Source organism: Rhinopithecus bieti, unplaced genomic scaffold (assembly GCF_001698545.2).
Source record: "Rhinopithecus bieti isolate Rb0 unplaced genomic scaffold, ASM169854v2 scaffold_68895, whole genome shotgun sequence".
Classification (NCBI taxonomy): domain Eukaryota; kingdom Metazoa; phylum Chordata; class Mammalia; order Primates; family Cercopithecidae; genus Rhinopithecus; species Rhinopithecus bieti.
In genome coordinates, this window is record NW_016826689.1 from 1,008,918 (window position 1) to 1,026,618 (window position 17,701).

The 17,701-nt window shown below is 38.5% G+C and overlaps 1 long non-coding RNA gene across 1 annotated transcript in view; it reads right to left on the minus strand.

Moving 5' to 3' along the window:
• Positions 1-3,718: 3,718 nt before the first annotated feature.
• LOC108523032 (uncharacterized) overlaps positions 3,719-17,701 on the minus strand; it is a 57,550-nt gene continuing 43,567 nt past the window's right edge. Inside the window, exon 3 of the long non-coding RNA XR_001883673.1 lies at positions 3,719-3,758. This is a non-coding gene — a long non-coding RNA (uncharacterized LOC108523032). The remainder of the gene's footprint in view (positions 3,759-17,701) is intronic.

A 17,701-nucleotide genomic window follows, 5' to 3' on the forward strand; every position in this document is an offset into this window, starting at 1 on the left:
AACCTAAGGATAGATAATAAATTGTAAGGGTGATCATGAAGGAGTAAAGCAATCTGCAGTGAGAAAATGAGCTGGTTGAAGGTCATCCATATTCTGAGACTAAAGTTTTGGTTGGCCTTGTTAGAAAATACCTTAGGTGCATTAAAATTTTTCAGCAATGATTGTTGCAGAGAAGAATCATTGATGGATGATGAAATTAATGGGCAAATGTATGATGATAAACAGGATGTTTGCATAGTCTCAAAGCAGAATTTATTAAGCAGACAGGAATACATGAATCAGGCAGCACCAAGAACAGTTCAGGGTGTGAGGGGACTCTTTCATATGGTGTTCATGGAAGTGAGGCAAAGAAAATATTGATTGGTTAATGTGGAAAGTTCCTAGTTAGAAGTTAGTTGGCAATTTCTAATTGGTTAAGCTTAAGTTTTGTTCTCCTAGTCTATTTGCATTCACTATGAGTTGTGCCCAGCATTAGTGCATTTTCATTCTGCTGCTAAAGACATAATCCAGCCTGGGCAATTTACAAAAAAAAGAGGCTTATTGGATATACAGTTCCACATGGCTGGGGAGGCCTCACAACCATGGCAGAAGGCAAGGAGGAGCAAGTCACCTCTTACATGGATGGCAGCAGGCAAAGAAAGAGAGAGCTTGTGCAGGAAAATGCCCCTTTTTAAAACCAGATTTCATAAGACTTATTTGCTATCACAAGAACAGCATGAAAAAGACCTGTCCCCGTGATTCAATTACCTCATACCCGGTCCCTCCCATGAAACATGGGAATTGTGGGAGTTACAATTCAAGATGAGATTTGGGTGGGTACATAGTCAAACCATATCAGAAGCCATCTCAGCATAATAGCCTCTCAATTATTATTATTTTTTAACAGCCTTTAGGTGAGCCGTTTTCTCTGTCTTAAGTGAGGGGTTTTGGGATCAGTTTATGGCAAAATTACTTTCACCCATCAATTTCTTTGATGCACTCCCATCTATATGCACCTAGTTTAATGTGTCTAGCTCTCATATTTCCTCAAAACCAACCATGGCATAATAAAGAATATATATTTGGTTGTTTTGTCCCCATTCCTGTTACAGAACTCCTAAAACCTATGTAATTTCCTGAGTGATGAGGGGGATAGAAGCATCTTTTCTTATCTATACTAAGCTCCTTTCAGCCATATCTGAGCTTACGCTAATGAGGTGACTTTTGGTGGGCTCCTAGATAGCCTCAGGGTGGGGTCTGGTTACCAGAGGAACCAACCATGTGATTAGAGGGTTTGAACTTTTATCTTTGGGCATCTAGGGAAAGGAGAGGCCTAGAGGTTAAGTTAAATACCAATGGTCTATGTATTAATCAATCATGCTTATGTAATTAAACTTTCATAAAAACCCCCAGGCAATGGGGTTTGGGGAGATCCCTGATTGGTGCTGGAAGGGTGGTACCCAGAGAGGGCATGGAAGCACTGTGCTTCTTCTCCAATACCTTGCCCTATGCATCTCTTTCATTCGTCTGTTCCTGAATTGCATCCTTTATAATAAACTAGAAATAGTAAGTCAACTGTTTTTCTGAGTTTTGTGAGTCATTCTAGCAAATAATCAAAACTGAAGGTGGTGTGGGGGGATCTCCTGACTTTGTAACCAAGACAGACAGCATGTGGGTACCCTGGGGACCCAATATTTTCAACTTGCATCTGAAGTAAGGGTAGTCTTATGGGAGTAAGTCATCTAATATAGCAGTCCCCAATGTTTTTGGGACCAAGGACTGGTTTTGTGGAAGGAGTTGGGGGAGTAGGGTGGGGAGTGGAGGTAGGAGAGTGGTGGGGTGAGAGGGTGAGGATAGTTTCGGGATAAAACTGTTCCACAGGCAAGGAGCAGTGGCTCACGCCTGTAATCCCAGCACTTTGGGAGGCCAAAGTGGGCAGATCACGAGGTCAAGAGATCGAGACCATCCTGACCAACATGGTGAAACCCTGTCTCTACTAAAAATAGAAAAATTAGCTGGGCATGGTGGTACGTGCCTGTAGTCCCAACTCCTCGGGAGGCTGAGGCAGGAAAATCACTTGAACCCAGGAGGCAGAAGTTGCAGTGAGCCAAGATCGCGCCACTGCACTCCAGCCTAGCGACAGAGCGAGACTCAGTCAAAAAAAAAAAAAAAATTCCACCTCAGATCTTTTGCATGCACAGTTCACAATAGGGTTCACAGTCCTATGAGAATCTAATGCTGAGGCTGATCTGATGGGAGGCAGAGCTCAGGCTGTAATGCTCGCTGTCCCACCTCCCCTCTTGCTGTGTGGCCCAGCTCCTAACAGGCCACAGACTCTCATCGGTCTTTGGCCAGAGATCGGAGACCTCTGGTCTAACACAAACCTCCGGTAGTTACCATCAGAATTAAATTGAAATGTAGGACATCAGCTATGTTCAAAGAGCTGGAGAACTGGTTGTTGGTATTAAAAAAATATCTCACATATTTGATGTCAGAAGTGTTGTGAGTAGGAACAATTTAGACCACTGAATTAATTTGCATAGCTTCAAAGTATGGCCCCACAAGATGCTTATTAATTACAAAGGAAAATTTTAAATTAAAATTTAAATCATGACAGTGGAGAAAGCTGGCAGATACCCCCTTAACCGAGTGATCAAAGTTCACCTCAACAATAATAAGATGTATTGACATTATGTACCTTCCTCTGACATGATGCACTGAGAAGGTCATACATCATTTCTGTGGCGAGGTCCTCCCCACAATCTCATTCATACTAATGCAGTGAGTTTGGGACTATCTTTTCTGCCTTTTCTTGGAAAAGAATTCATTTAGCCACTATTACTCCTTGGTCATAGGGATACCTGTGGATGATGTGGAAGCTGAAATAGCTTTAATTTAGCTGACTATGTCAACAATCATCGAGTAATAGAATCATGTTGATGCAAAATAAGCCCTCATTCTATTTGGGGAAAAAATTCAATTAACAACAGAATCATGTAGAGCCACCCTGTGGTTATGGAGATTTAGTGATTCATTGCAACCGAAAATTGCCTGTGGTGGTGGCAATGCTATTTCCCTCTTATTGTTGCTTTGTCGGTACCCAGCAACCATGCCTAGTTTCCACCCATTACAAAGCAAAATGAAACAAAAATCACCAGGGGTTAAAAGACCTAAATTGGATTACATTCACACCATTTTGGAAACAAGGTTTTACTGGTACTTGCAGTCAACTGAATAAATATCCTTACATTAGCTTATGGCTCATTAGAATTCCAATGGCGATTGTTTTTATGTGTATGTGTCTGCCTCTGAATAAATGGGGAAAGGGCAGAATGATACAAGGTTTTAAGACAGGCCAGTAATCCCAGCACTTTGGGAGGCCAGCGCAGGCAGATTGCCTGGCTTGAGCCCAGGAGTTCGAGACCAGCCCGGGTAACATGGTGAAACACCCTCTCTACAGAAACTAAACAACTTAGCCGGACATGGTGGCTCACATCTGTGGTCCCAGCTATGGGGGAGGCTGAGATTGGGTGATTGCTTGAGCCTGGGCGTTCTGGGCTGCAGTGAGCTGTGATCGTGCCACTGCACTCCAGCCTTGGCCACAGAGCAAGACCCTATCTCAAGAAGAAAAATAAAAGAAAACCAAAAATAAAAAAGATACACAGGCTAGGCACAGTACCTTCCGCGTGTAATCCCAGCATTTTGAGAGGCCGAGGCAGGAGGACTGCTTGAGGCCAGGAGTTTGAGACCAGCTGCAGCAATATAGCAAGACCCTGTCTCTACAAAAAAAAAATAGTAATAATAATTAAAATAAAAAAGATGAAATGGACATTCTGTTCAGTAAATCAGAGTTCTGGCATGGAGCTAGATTGTGGGTAACACTGAAATTACACAGAGACTTATTTAACATTATTTATTTACAAAATTATCTACTGAGGCTACAAACTGCTGGTTTTCAAACTGTGTTTTGCATCAAAACCAGGGGTAAAAAATACAAATGCTACCACTCTTCCCCAGATATTCTGAATCAGAATCTCTAGGAGTGAGACTCAGGAATCTATTTTTAATACCATTCCCCAGTAATCCAGCAAACAATCAGCTTGAGGAATACTGCTCTACATGTTCACCAGTCTAATTCCAAGCTACCTATGATACAAATGTAGACAAATCTAAAAAGACAAAGTTCACCCTTGGAGATTAACCAAGGGTCAGCCAAATATGGTCTATGGACCAAATCTGGCTCATCACTTATTTTCATATATAAAGTCTTTTAATAGGAATACAGGTATGCCCATGCATTTAGGAATTGTCTATAGTCACTTTTTTACTAAAAGAGCAGAGCTGAGTAGTTGTGACAGACACCATATGGCCTGCAAAGCCTTAAATATTTACTACCTGGTCCTTTGCAGAGAAAGCTTGCTGACCTCTGGCATAAATAGATGCCACAGTCTGAGGGATCAGGAAAATGGGTTAACTAAGATAGGCTGGTAGAGTAGTTGGTCATTTACAAATTCTCAACTCCTTTCCTTGGATTTTAATCTCAGATCTGCCACTTACTAGAATGATTTAACCTTCTCAAACTGCAGTTTTATCTGTAAAAATGAGAAGGATTAGATTAAATAAAACTACACTTAAAAGCATTGCAAACTTTGTACGAGCTAAAAGGAAGAAAGGTGAATGAATCATTGTTTTTGCCCTCTAGTTGCTCAAAGTTGATCTGTAGGTTCTATTTTATCTTTAGTTTAAGAGGTTGTTTAGTGATTAGGATTGTGGGTACTGGAGTGAGGCCGAGGACTTTGTTGAAAATCTGGTTCTGCCACTTACTAGCAATGTAATCTTGAGAGAATCCTTAATGCTCGTTAGGGTATTCATGAAAACGGAGGTAATATCTATCCCCAAAATGTCATGGTTAGGTTAAATTAGATAATGCTGATAAAGTATTTAATACAATGCAGGTCTATCATTTTGGCTGCTATTAGTGTTATTCATAGTCTAGCATTTGTTTATCAGTGGAGACAGTATGGGTTGGGGCTGGACAATTCTTTGTGCAAATCTGCACAGAGCTTCTAGCATCTCTGCCCACTAAATACCAATGGATAAACAAAATGTGGTCTTCATACAACGGACTGTTATTCAGTTCTGAAAAGGAAGGAAATCCGGTACATGCTACGAAATGGATGAACCCTAGAAGATAGTATACTAAATGAAATAAGCCAGTCACAAAAAGACAAATACTACATAATTGATTACACTTAAAGTGGGTATCTAGAGTAGTCAAATTCATAGAAGAAGAAAGTACAATGGTGGTTTCCAGAGACTGGAGTAAAGAGAAAATTTTATTTATTTTATTTTATTTTTTTTATTTTTTTATTTTTTAAATTTTAAATGTTGTTTAGCAGGTATGGAGTTTAACTTTTATAGGATGAAAATATTCTGGACATTGGTGGTACAACAATGTTAATATGTTTAACACTACTGAATTGTACACTTAAAAATAGTAAAGATGGTAAATTTTAGGTTAGGTGTATTTTACCACAATTTTTTTTTTTTTTTTTGAGACAGGTTTTCACTCTTGCCCATGCTGGAGTACAGTGATGGGATCATGGCTCATTGCAGCCTCCAGGGCTCAAGCAATCCTCCCACCTCAGGCTCCTGATTAACTAGGACTAGAGAACTGCGCCACCACCAAATTTTTAAAAAATTTCTTTTGGAGATGGGGTCTCACTATGTTGCCCATGTCGGTCTTGAACTCCTGGACTCAAGGGATCCCCTGGTCTCAGCCTCTCAAAGTTCTGGTATTACAGGCATGAGCTATCATGGCTGGTCCACAATTTTTTTAAAAAAGCTTTTTTTAAAATCGTAAAATCATAAAAGGATATTATGCTTTTTTTCCAGATTGCTTGCTAAAAGTCTTTACATTTTTCACTCCACTTTGAAGAGGCTGAAATTGGCTTCTTTGCTATCTGTGAGGTTTGTGTGTGAAAGTCCAGACAAAACTCCTATTGATATAAAAATATGCTCCTATATGTTGTTGTTTAAAAGTAAAACGAGTGAAGATTTTCATAACAGACTACTATGCGAATGTGTTGGTTATATTGTACTAACTACGAAAAAGTTAATTATTTGTTCACTATAAGAATTAGTGGCTTGTTGAAATTACAATACAAATATAAACTGTTTTAAATATAAAATACAGACAATTGTAATTACTAGTCTCCCTTTAAGTCCCAATTTCACCAGTTTTTCACTACTGATTGTTAAATATTGGTCTTGCTCTGAATGGATTTGTTTAAATGGCCTTTTCCACTCTAAATTTTCCTTGGGTAACAAAGAACTCCTTCAATTATTTCTTCTCTCCAGATGACCTCCAGCTCCCTAGCTTTTGACCTGAGCAATCTAAGTTTTCTAGGACATGTTCCAGAACATGTTTACTTCAAATGTTTCTCTGTTGATTCGAATTCAATGTTAAAAAGTCTAACTTACCATTGACGCTCTAAAAGTTACTTTCCGATTTCTCAGTGTCATCATCTACACCATACCAACCACAACGAGATTGGTAGTGTCCTATCATTCTGTCTACTTCATTTGCTCATCTTTCCTTTAATTAGTTTCCAAATTCTTCTGACTTTTCTCCTAAAATATTATCTTTCACCTGTCCTCTCTTCTCCATTCCCTCAGTGGTTCCCTTAGTTCTGGTCCTTACCACTCTTGTCTAGATGGGCACAATAATGTTCTTCCTCTCCTCACTTCTTGTGAGTATTTTTTTTTTTTTCTTTTTTTGAAACAGAATCTCACTCTGCTGCCAGTCTGAAGTGCAGTGACGTGATCTTGGCTCACTGCCACCTCCACCTCCAGGGTTCAAGCGATTCTTCTGCCTCAGTCTCCCAGGTAGCTGGGACTATAGGCATGGGCCACCATGCCCAGCTAATTTTTGTATTTTTAGTAGAGACGGGGTTTCACAATGTTGGCCAGGATGGTCTAGATCTCTTGACCTCATGATCCGCCCGCCTCAGCCTGCCAAAGTGCTGGGATTACAGGCGTGAGTCACCGCACCTGCCCTTTTTTTTCTATTCTAATTCTACCAGGTTAATTTTTCTAAAATGCAGTTCTGCTCCAGGCCAAAAATTTTATTATATATATAATTATATATCTTGTTTTATATATGTGTGTTTATATGTATCTTGTTTTATATCTATAAAATACATCTTGTTTTATATATATTATACATCTTATTACATATACTACATCTTATTTTACATATATAAAAACATATACATATATATACATATACATATATATAGATAATTTTTTTTTTTTTTCTTAGAGACAGAGTCTTGCTCTGTCACCCAGGTCGGAGTGCAGTGGCATGATCATGACTCACTTCTTCCTCAAATTCCTGGGCTCAAGTGTGCTTCCCACCTCAGCCTCCTGAGTAACTGGAACTACAGACATGCCACCATGCCCTACTAATGTTTTCTAATTTTTTTTGTAGAGATGGGGTCTTGCTATGTTGCCCAGACTGGTCTCAAACTCTTGAACTCAAGTGGTACCCCATTCTCAAAGTGCCGGGATTATAGGTGACAGCCTTTGCACCCAGCCCCAGGCCAAACATTTTACTCACTCTCCCTCCGACATACTTTTCAGCTTCTGTCTTGGCTTTTCACAATTCCTTCTTGCTGGAATTACCTCTTCCATGATTTCCACCTCTCCAAATCCTGCTCAGATCTCAGTACTAATTTGAAGCCTTTCTTGATGAGCTCAAGCCTAAGTGCTCTCTCCCTGAGAACACATTTTGCCTACATCCCCCAGAAGGGAATTATCCATGCATGTAAACACTAGCTGCTTATAGCATGGGATCCAGAGGTAAGAGACCTGGATGCTTCTTAATAATGTAATCTTGAGTAAAACTCTCAATGGGTATGATGACTACAAATTGTTGCCATTTAGAGTGCCTACCATGGGCTAAGCATCTTCTATTTATGAATAACAGCCATCATTTATTATTTCTTAGGTTCCAGGTCCTTAATATATTATATGAATCAATCCATATACAAACTCTGTAAGGTGGATGGTATCATTAGCCCTATATTTCAGATAAGAAAACTAAGGCAGAAAGAATATTTATAACTAAACACAGAAAGTTGTAACTAATAAGTTGTGGAGGTAAGATTCAAACTCAGACAGTCCAGCTCCTGAATCTACATTCTTAACTATTACCCTCTATTATATTATGCTATTTAATCCTATAGTAACTCTGTAAGATGTGTGTGTGTATGTGTGTGCATGTGTGTTTGTGTGTGTGTGTTTTCCTTGTTGAAGATAAGAAAACATGAAATTCAAAGAGGTTAAGAAATACCCTAAATCATGGATGTGGTGAGCGGTAATGTTAAACTTTATACCCAGGTCTGTCAGGCTCCATTAGACATTATCTTTATTACGCTGTGTTTCTGAGATTAACATGACTACTTCAAAGGTTACTGTGGAAATTAAATAAAATCGTGCACATGGTTTATAAATGCTAATACAGTACACTAAATGTTGGGTTGAGCTTTGCGTGAGCATATTTTTATCTTGCTACCATGCCTATTAGCTTTAGACAAATGGTCTCCAAACTTTGATCTCATCCTTTCATTGGCCTTTTTATTGGTTTGGAAATAAGTAATTTATATGTAAATTAAATGTATGCATTACTGTAGTAATAATTCTTGATTCTGTCACTTACTAGCTAGTTGGTCTCATGTTTGTTTCTTAAGCTCTGTGTGCTTCATTTTGCTCATCTCTAAATAGGGAGACCAGTGTAATCACCATTATGTGTAACGAGAATGAAAATAATCATGTATGTAAAGCATTTAAAACAGTGCCTGTGCATGGTCATGTGGTGTCTTAGTAATAAATAAAAAAAGGAAACAAATAAAACGGTGTCTGGTATACAGTAAAATGTATAAAGTATCACATATAATTATTGATTGTCTCATAAAACATACCCAAACTAAAATTTTTTAAACTTAATTTTTTCATTTTAATTATTAATATAAAACTGCTTTAACTAAAAATATGAATTTTAGCAAGAGAGACATGATTCAGTATGCTTCACTGTCTTTAAATGTCTAGAAACAACATTTTGTGATAAAATGATTCAAGAGCCTAGTTCTAAATGTATTTTTATGTTTGTAATTTTAATGACTGCCACAGTTAAAAACATAGTCTACAAAGAAGCGCAGGCCCATATGGAGAAAGCATATCCACATACAAGTGATCATAGTAGCTTTAATTATTAAACCATCATCCCTACTTTTTGGCCCTATCTACCAGTAATTCCAAGTTTTATGTTGATATTTGACTAATAAATTTCCACATGATGTAATGTAAATCATTTTACAAATTAATGGAAGGTATTTTAATTTTTTTTTTTTATAATTGTTTTCAAAACCTACTTATTCATTTGACAAGATTTTTAAACAGAAAATGTAGTTTAAAGATTAGTGTTGAAATACTTAGAATTCTTATAACTAATATATAGCAGTTGTTAGTCTCAGGGGTGAAATCTCATAATGATAATTATATTTAAACATTTCAAAATTTTTAACAAGCATGGAGTTTTTCTTTCAAAGTAATATTTTTTTATTTATTATTATTACTTTTAACTAAAAGGGATCAAGTAAATGGATACATATTATTTTTTAAAATTCTGCTAAGTAATACATCACCAATAGCCATTGATTTTTTTCTCACAATGTGGCTGAAAAAGTGTTCAAACCAGGAGGAGAGGCGTCTTGTTCTTCCATTTCTTTGTTAGTACCTGCAGCTTGAATTATTAGTATTATTTTAACCTGAAGTTTCTTTGCAGGAAATATTTTTTAATGACTTATGTATTTTAAGAGGATTCGTTTAGTTAAAATCAGCAGTATAGCCTACAAATCCATTTTACTAAACAAATCCACTAAACTGTCTCATGCCAACAGTGCCACCACGTGGTCAACAGAGAATAGCATGATGTGTCTTTCTGTCATACCTTCAACTTATCAAAGGGATTTCAGCACTCACAGCTGCTTTCCTCTTCTGTTTACCATTGCCTTTTACTGTTTACTTCAGTTAAACATAAACATATTAACATACATACACACATCCTTTTAAACTCCATTTATTTTGTTTCACTCTTATATTACTGATAAATGTTCCTTTTCCCTACTCCTTTTTCTCCTGAACGTAAAGGATAGTATTAGCCGTTTGTCTGAAAATCATCCATGTTTTGTTTCTTTGTTCTTTTGTTGTTGTTGTTGTTGTTGTTGTTGTTTTGAGACAGTCTTTCTCTGCAGCCTCCAACTCCTGGACTGAAGCAATCTTCCCACCCTAGCCTCTAGAGTATCTGGGACTACAGGCCTGTGATACCACTTCTACTTGTTTTTTTTTTTTTTTTCAGTAGAGTCAAAGTGTTGCTGTGCTGCCCGGGCTGGTCTTTAACTCCTTGAGCTCAATCCTCAGCCTCCCAAAGTGCTGGGATTACAGGTGTGAGCCACCGTGCCCAGCTGGAAGTATACAGTTTTATCTAAAATCAGACACAATGAGTGCCCATATTCTCAAAAGCTTTTGTAAATTTTTAGACATAGAATCACTATTTTTTTTACCTAAACTTCTATCTATATATTTGTCCTCTCCTAATTATATATATTGGATTTAAGCATTTGGCTGGGTTCAGTGGCTCATGCCTGTAATCCCAGCACTTTGGGAGGTTGACAGGAGCAGATCAATTGAGGCCAGGAGTTCGAGACCAGCCTGGTTAACATGGTGAAACTATCTCTACTAAAAATACAAAAGTTAGCCAGGTGTGGTGGGGGATGCCTATAATCCGAGCTACTCGGGAGATTGAGGCATGAGAATCACTTGAACCCAGAAGGTGGAGGTTGCAGTGAGCCAAGATCACACCACTGCACTCCAGTCTGGGTGACAGAGCGAGACTTTGTTTAAAAAAAAAAAAAAAAAAAAAAAAAAAAAAAAAAAAAAGCATTAGCATTCAAAAGCAAGTTTTTACTTTATTTTTTATTCAATTTTAATCTCACTTTATTTCAGGAGGTTCCAGTTCTTGGTAAGATGGGATGAGCACAGTCTACCCTGTCTCTTGCACTGACAGCTTCCACTGCAGTTATGAAGCCTGGACAGAACATGATAGCTGCATGGAACAGCTACTTGAGGACTGAAAAATAAATAGCAAGAAGATTGGGAAGGCAGCCTAAAGTTTAAAGTACCACCAAACCTGCAATGAATTTTTATATTTTTCTCTTCTGGTATTCTCTAGCCTGAAACCCAGAAAGAAGCACCAGAACACCCAGAGAGCTCCAGGGGAAACCCTTTTTTGCCTCAAGGTGTGAAAGGCAAACTCCTAACATTCATATAAGAGAATGAGTAATTCCCTCCCTTTCTTTCATTCTTTCTGTTTTCTCACACTATGATCCCCAAGCAATTCCACAGCAGTGAATTAGGAGCCCCACTGGAGGGGAGGGTTCTGGGGATCTTCCTTTCTGATCAGTGGAGCTATAATTCCAAAGATGTGAAGTGACTCTCCCTTAATTTTTATGCGTTCTTTATCCTCCCAGCAGTTAGCTCTGGACATGTGTACCAGAGTGGGAAAACTAAAGCCTCTGTTCTGTAGCAGAAGAAACCAAAAGGAGACTCCCATGGAACAAGTACCAGCAGACTGCAAAGAGAGGGGATATCAAGAAAGAAACCCCATAAAGCTGCTTATGAACTCTGTGGCTTACCTCAAATTTATGTATGTATGGGTCTGGCCCTAATCAACATACCAACGAGTCTAAGAACTAGACATGTAGACAGACATTGCCCAGGTCACAAGCCCACTCCTAAGTGAGGCACATATGAGACAGATATGATTAGAACTATGAAGCCTTTAGAAATGAAACTAACATCAGAACGATAGCCCACTGGCTGGGTATGGTGGCTCACACTTGTAATCCCAACACTTTGGGAGGCTAAGGCAGGCAGATCACCTGAGGTCAGGAGTTTGAGGACAGCTTGGCCAACATGGCAAAACTCCACCTCTACTAAAACAACAACAACAACAACAACAAACAAACAAACAAAACAGCCAGGTGTGGCAGTGCGATGCCTGTAATCTCAGTTACTTGGAAGGCTGAGGCAGGAGAATCGCTTGAACCCAGGAGATAGAGGTTGTAGTCAGCCAAGATAGTTTCACTGCACTCCAGCCCAGGTGACAGAGTGAGATGGTCTCCAAAAAAAAGAACTATAGCCCAAAGAAGCCACGTTAAAACTTGTAGCCTGAACCTAACCAGGTCAGTTACCTGCTAAGACAAAAATATTTGTGTTTTCAATAGGAGTTGAATAAGACCAAGAGTCTTATAACAGTCAAAATGTGCAGGACACAATGCAAAATTACTCAGCACATGAAGAACCAGCAAAACCTCAGTTTACATAAGAGAAAACACTCAACAGATAGTAACATCAAGATGACACAGTGTTATGGGCTGAATTGTGTTCCCTCAAAATGTGTATGTTGACGTGCTAATCACACGAAATTCAACTGTATTTGGAGACAAGGCCTTTGAAAAAGTAATTGACTTAAAATGAGTCATTAGGGTAATCTCTAATCCAATATAGTTAGTGTCCTTATAAAAAGAGGAGATTAGAGGACACACAAAAAGGGACACCAAGGATGCACCCACAGAGAAAAGACCCTGTGAAGACACAGAGAGACGACAGCCACTTACAAACCAACAAGAAAAGTCCCAGGAGAAACAAAACCTGCTAACATTTTAAATTTCTGTTGTTTAAGCCACCATGTCAGTGGCCTTATAATATCAGTGTGTATTACTGTGCTTGGATTTTCCAACAAATCTCAAAGTAGCTATTATATGAATGCCATAACAAGTAATAGTAAATATTCTTGAAACAACTGGGAAAAGAGAAAATCTCAAAAAGAACTAAAAGATATATAGAAAAATAAAAAAATTTTAGAAATAAAAAATTCAAATAAACAAAAAATAAATAAATAAACTTACTAATTGAGCACAATAGCAGATTGGAAAAGAGAGAAAATTATTACTGAACCAAAAGACAGATCAATAGAAAACATCCCACCCAAAGAACAAAGAGGAAAATTATTGAACAAAATTAACAGAACCTCATGGACCCATGGGGCAATAAAAGGATCAAAATTAAGATCACTAGAATCCCATAAAAAGAGAGAGAAGAGTATGGTGTTGAAAACGTATTTAAAGAAACAATGACCAACATCTTCCCAAGTTTAGCAAAAGATTAAAACTATAGGTCCAAGAAGTTAAGTAAAACTCAAACAGAATAAACTCCAAAAGAAATCCACACCCAGGTAATCAAACTGCTGAAAACTAATGACAAAATAAATAAATAAATAAATAAAGCAGAGAGGCTGGGTGCGGTGGCTCACACCTGTAATTCCAGCACTTTGGGAGGCCAAGGCAGGCAGATCACCTGAGGTCAGGAGTTAGACATCAGCCTGGCCAACATGGTGAAACCCTGTTTCTACTAAACATACAAAAATTAGTCAGTCGTGGTGGCAGGTGCCTGTAATTCCAGCTACTCAGGAGGCTGAGGCAGGAGAATTGCTTGAACCCAGGAGGCAGAGGTTGCAGTGAACCAAGATCATGGCACTGTACTCCAGCCTGGACAACAGCAGGAGACTCCTTCTCAAAAAAAAAAAAAAGAGAGAAAGAAAGAAAGAAAGAAAGAGAGAGAGAGAGAGAGAGAGAGAGAGAGAGAGAGAGAGAGAAAGAAAGAAAGAAAGAAAGAAAGAAAGAAAGAAAGAAAGAAAGAAAGAAAGAAAGAAAAAAAGAATGAAAGCAGAGAGAAATAATGCACTATCTATGGGGGAACAACTTGAATGACAGATTTCTTATCAGAAACCTTAGAAGATAGAAAATCTGGAGTTCTTACAAGTAACACAAAATCACAAACCATTTTTACAACTGATTAACTGGCTGGGCTTTGTGGCTCACACCTACCTGTAATCCCAGCACTTTGGGAGGCTAAGGTGGGAGAGTTGCTTGAGCCTAAGAGTTCAAGACCAGCCTGGGCAACATGGCAAGCCCTCATCTCTACAGAAAATTTTTAAAAAATTAGCCTGTGATATGGTCTCACTGTGTCCCCACCCAAATCTCATCTTGAATTCCCATGTGTTGTGGGAGGAACCCAGTGGGAGGTAATTGAATCATGGGGGCAGGTCTTTCTTATGCTGTTCTCATGATAGTAAGTCTCACAGATCTGATGGTTAGAGTAAGGGGGAGTTTCCCTGCACAAGCTCTCTCTTCTATTGTCTGCTGCCATGTGAGACTTGTCTTTCACCTTCCACCATGATTGTGAGGCCTCCCCAGCCACATGGAACTGTAAGTCCACTAAAACTCTTTGTTTTGTAAATTGCCCAGTCTCTGGTATGTCTTTATCAGCAACGAGAAAACAGACTAATACAGCCAGGCATGGTGGTGTGCACCCATAAACTCAGCTATTCAGGAAGTTGGGGCAGGAGGATGTCTTGAGCCCAGGAATTGGAGGCAGCAACGAACTGTGATCGTATCACTGCACTCCAACTTGGGTGACAGAACAAGACCCAATCTCAGAAAATAAATAAATAAAACAAACTAAACTGGACTTCATGAAAATCAAAGTCTTTTGCTCCATGAAAGACATTATTAAGTGAAAAGGCAAGCTATGGACTAGGAGAAAATATCTTCTAATTACCTATCTGCCAAAGAACTTATTATGTATATATAATGACCTCTCTAAACTCAATAGCAAGAAAACAAAAACCCAATTTAAAAATGGGCAAATGAACAGACACTTGCTTACAGAAGATACAGGGATGGAAAATACGCATGTGAAAAGATGTTCTACATAATTAACCATTAGAAAAATGCAATTTAAAAGCATAAGATTCCACTACATATATATTAGAATAGCTAAAATAAAAAGTAACTAAGTGCTAGTGAGGATTTGGAGCAATTGAAACTTGCATATTGCTGATCGGAATGGAAAATGATATAGCCAGTTTCTAAATCAGCTTGGCAGTCTCTTGCAAAGTTAAACATACAAGTATCATATGATAACATTTCTACTGCTGGGCATTTCCCCTTTGAGAAATGAAAACTTGTATTCACTCAAAAATCTGTACATGAATGTTTATTGCAGCTCTATTTCCAATTGCCAAAAACTGGAAATAAGTCCAACGTCCTTCTGAAACCAACTTAATTGTTCCATAGAACTGACGTTTGCAGCTTTTTGAATAAACATAGAAATCGACACTTCCGTTCTCAAAACCTGAAAATTAAATTTGTCTTATCATCTCAGTTTCTTCCTCAGAAAACCAGACCTCAAACAAGAAACTGAGGCACTGAAACTCACCAGATCACTGCATCCAGACAATGAGATGCCAGACCCCTTATCTACCCTGTTGTTGTTGTTGTTGTTGTTGTATTTTGTAGAGGTGGGGGTCTCAGTGTGTTGCCAGGGCTGGTCTTGAACTCCTGGCCTCAAGTGATCCTCTCACCTTGGCCTCTCAAAATGTTAGACTTACAAGTATGAGCCACTGCACCTGCTTCACATGATTCTCTTACCCTTCCCTATTTCCTGCTTACCAACTTTCTTCCTTATTCCCCCTAATTCCTGTTTACCACCTCCTCTTCCTTACCCCTCCCTAATTCCTGTTTTCTCATATCTAACAACATTCGTTCTCCTACATAGAAACCCCTGATTTTAGTTGATTGGGGAGATGGACTTGAGACTCATCTCCCATATCCTTGGCTGCAGCACCTGAATAAAGCCTTCTTCCGTGGTAACACTCTTTGTCCCAGTGATTAGCTTTCTGTGCAATGAGAAATGAGACCTAGACAAATCTCCGGCATTTTGGTAACTCTTCATTGGTAAGTGGAAAAACAAACTGTGGTATGTTCATACAATGGAATACAACACAACATTAAAAAATAACAAACTATTGATACATGCAACAATTTGGATATATCTCAAAGGAATTATGCTACATGGGGGAAAAAGTCAATCTCAAAAGATTCCATTTTATATAACATTCTTGAAATGTCAAAACGATAGTGATGGAGAACAGATCATTGATTGCCAGGGTTTAGAATGGGTGTAAGGTATGTGACTATAAAGAAGTATCAGAGTAGTTTTGGGAGTGCTGTAGCTGTTCTGTATCCTAATTGTGAAAAGCATACATGTGCTAAGATTCATAGAATCATATACAAAATGTTAATTTTTCCGTACAGTAATTTAAGAAAGAAAATTAATAAATAAAAATATATTATTCTGTTTTATACAATTATTTATTTGATAACATTATTACTTTTCCAAAAATTTGAATTGCCAGATATCAAGTACCCTATTGGAGAAATGACCCTTTGGCAACTTGCCTAGAAATCTAAATTTCAGGGGAAAAAAAAATGTATCTTCAGTTCCCGTCATTACTTGACAATGAAGGATGACTTAGATTAAGAAGTCAAAGAAGAAAGATGGGGGCCAAGCCCAGGCTAACATGAAGTAGGGTGGAGGAAGCTCTGTGCAAAGCCAAGTTGTAGAAACAGGTCCAGCCAAGGTGAGTGAACGTGGACCTTCCAAGAAGAAAGGAATAACTTCCTAAGAGGTAGAACACCAGGCCCAAAGGGAGTTTGAGCTTTTAATCAACAGTTTATTTACCTGAGAGGATCTTTAAAAACTATTTTTTGTTTTTATTTTTTGAGATGGAGTCTTGCTGTATTCTGGAGTGCAATGGCATAGTCACGGCTCACTGCAAGCCCCGCCTCCCAGATTCAAGCGATTCTCGTACCTCAGTCTCCTGAGTAGCTGGGATTACAGGTGTCCACCACCATGCTCAGCTAATTTTTGTATTTTTAGTAGAGACAGGGTTTCACAACGTTGGCCAGGCTGGCCTCGGACTCCTAACCTCAAGTGATCTGTCTGCTCAGACTCTCAAAGTGCTGGGATTACAGGCATAAGCCACTGCATCCAGCCAAAAAACTGTTTTTTAAAAAAGGAAGAGATTGATCTTTTTAGTTACTAAATTTTTGTTCTACCACTCCAACACACTCCTCAGCATCAGTGGTTAAGAGGGTACCAGAGCAAGATGAAATAAATTCTAAAAACAGCACTTTTTTTTTTTTTTTTACCAGCAATACAGATACAGCTAGACTGTATATACAGATTATATATATACAAATATTTGTACATGTATACATATATAATATATATCCCCAAAATATATACTACTATATTTATATTAAAAGTTGACATTTATTAATAGTTTGTCATGGCTTTAATATATGCCTGTAAATTCTTTGACACTCTTCCACTCAAACAGTGGAAGCTAAATCCCTTCATTTTGAATGTGGGCTGATCTTAGTGACTTAGTGACTCACCTTCAACAAAAAGAATGTGGCAGAGCTGATGTTATGAGAAATCAGAGATTAGGTCATAAAAAGGATTCAGCATCTCTCCTCTCTCTCTCTCTCTGTCTGTCTCTGTCTCTCTCTCATTGCTCTGTCTGGGGTGCAACAGCCGTCAAACCATGAGGGCATCCATTCAGCCCTATGGAGAGGCCCACGTGAAGAGAAAAGAGGTCTACCACCAACAGTCAGCACCACGTGAGTGGGCCATGTGAGACAGCCACCTTCAACGTGGATGCTCCAGCTGCCATCAAGCCTTCAAATACTTG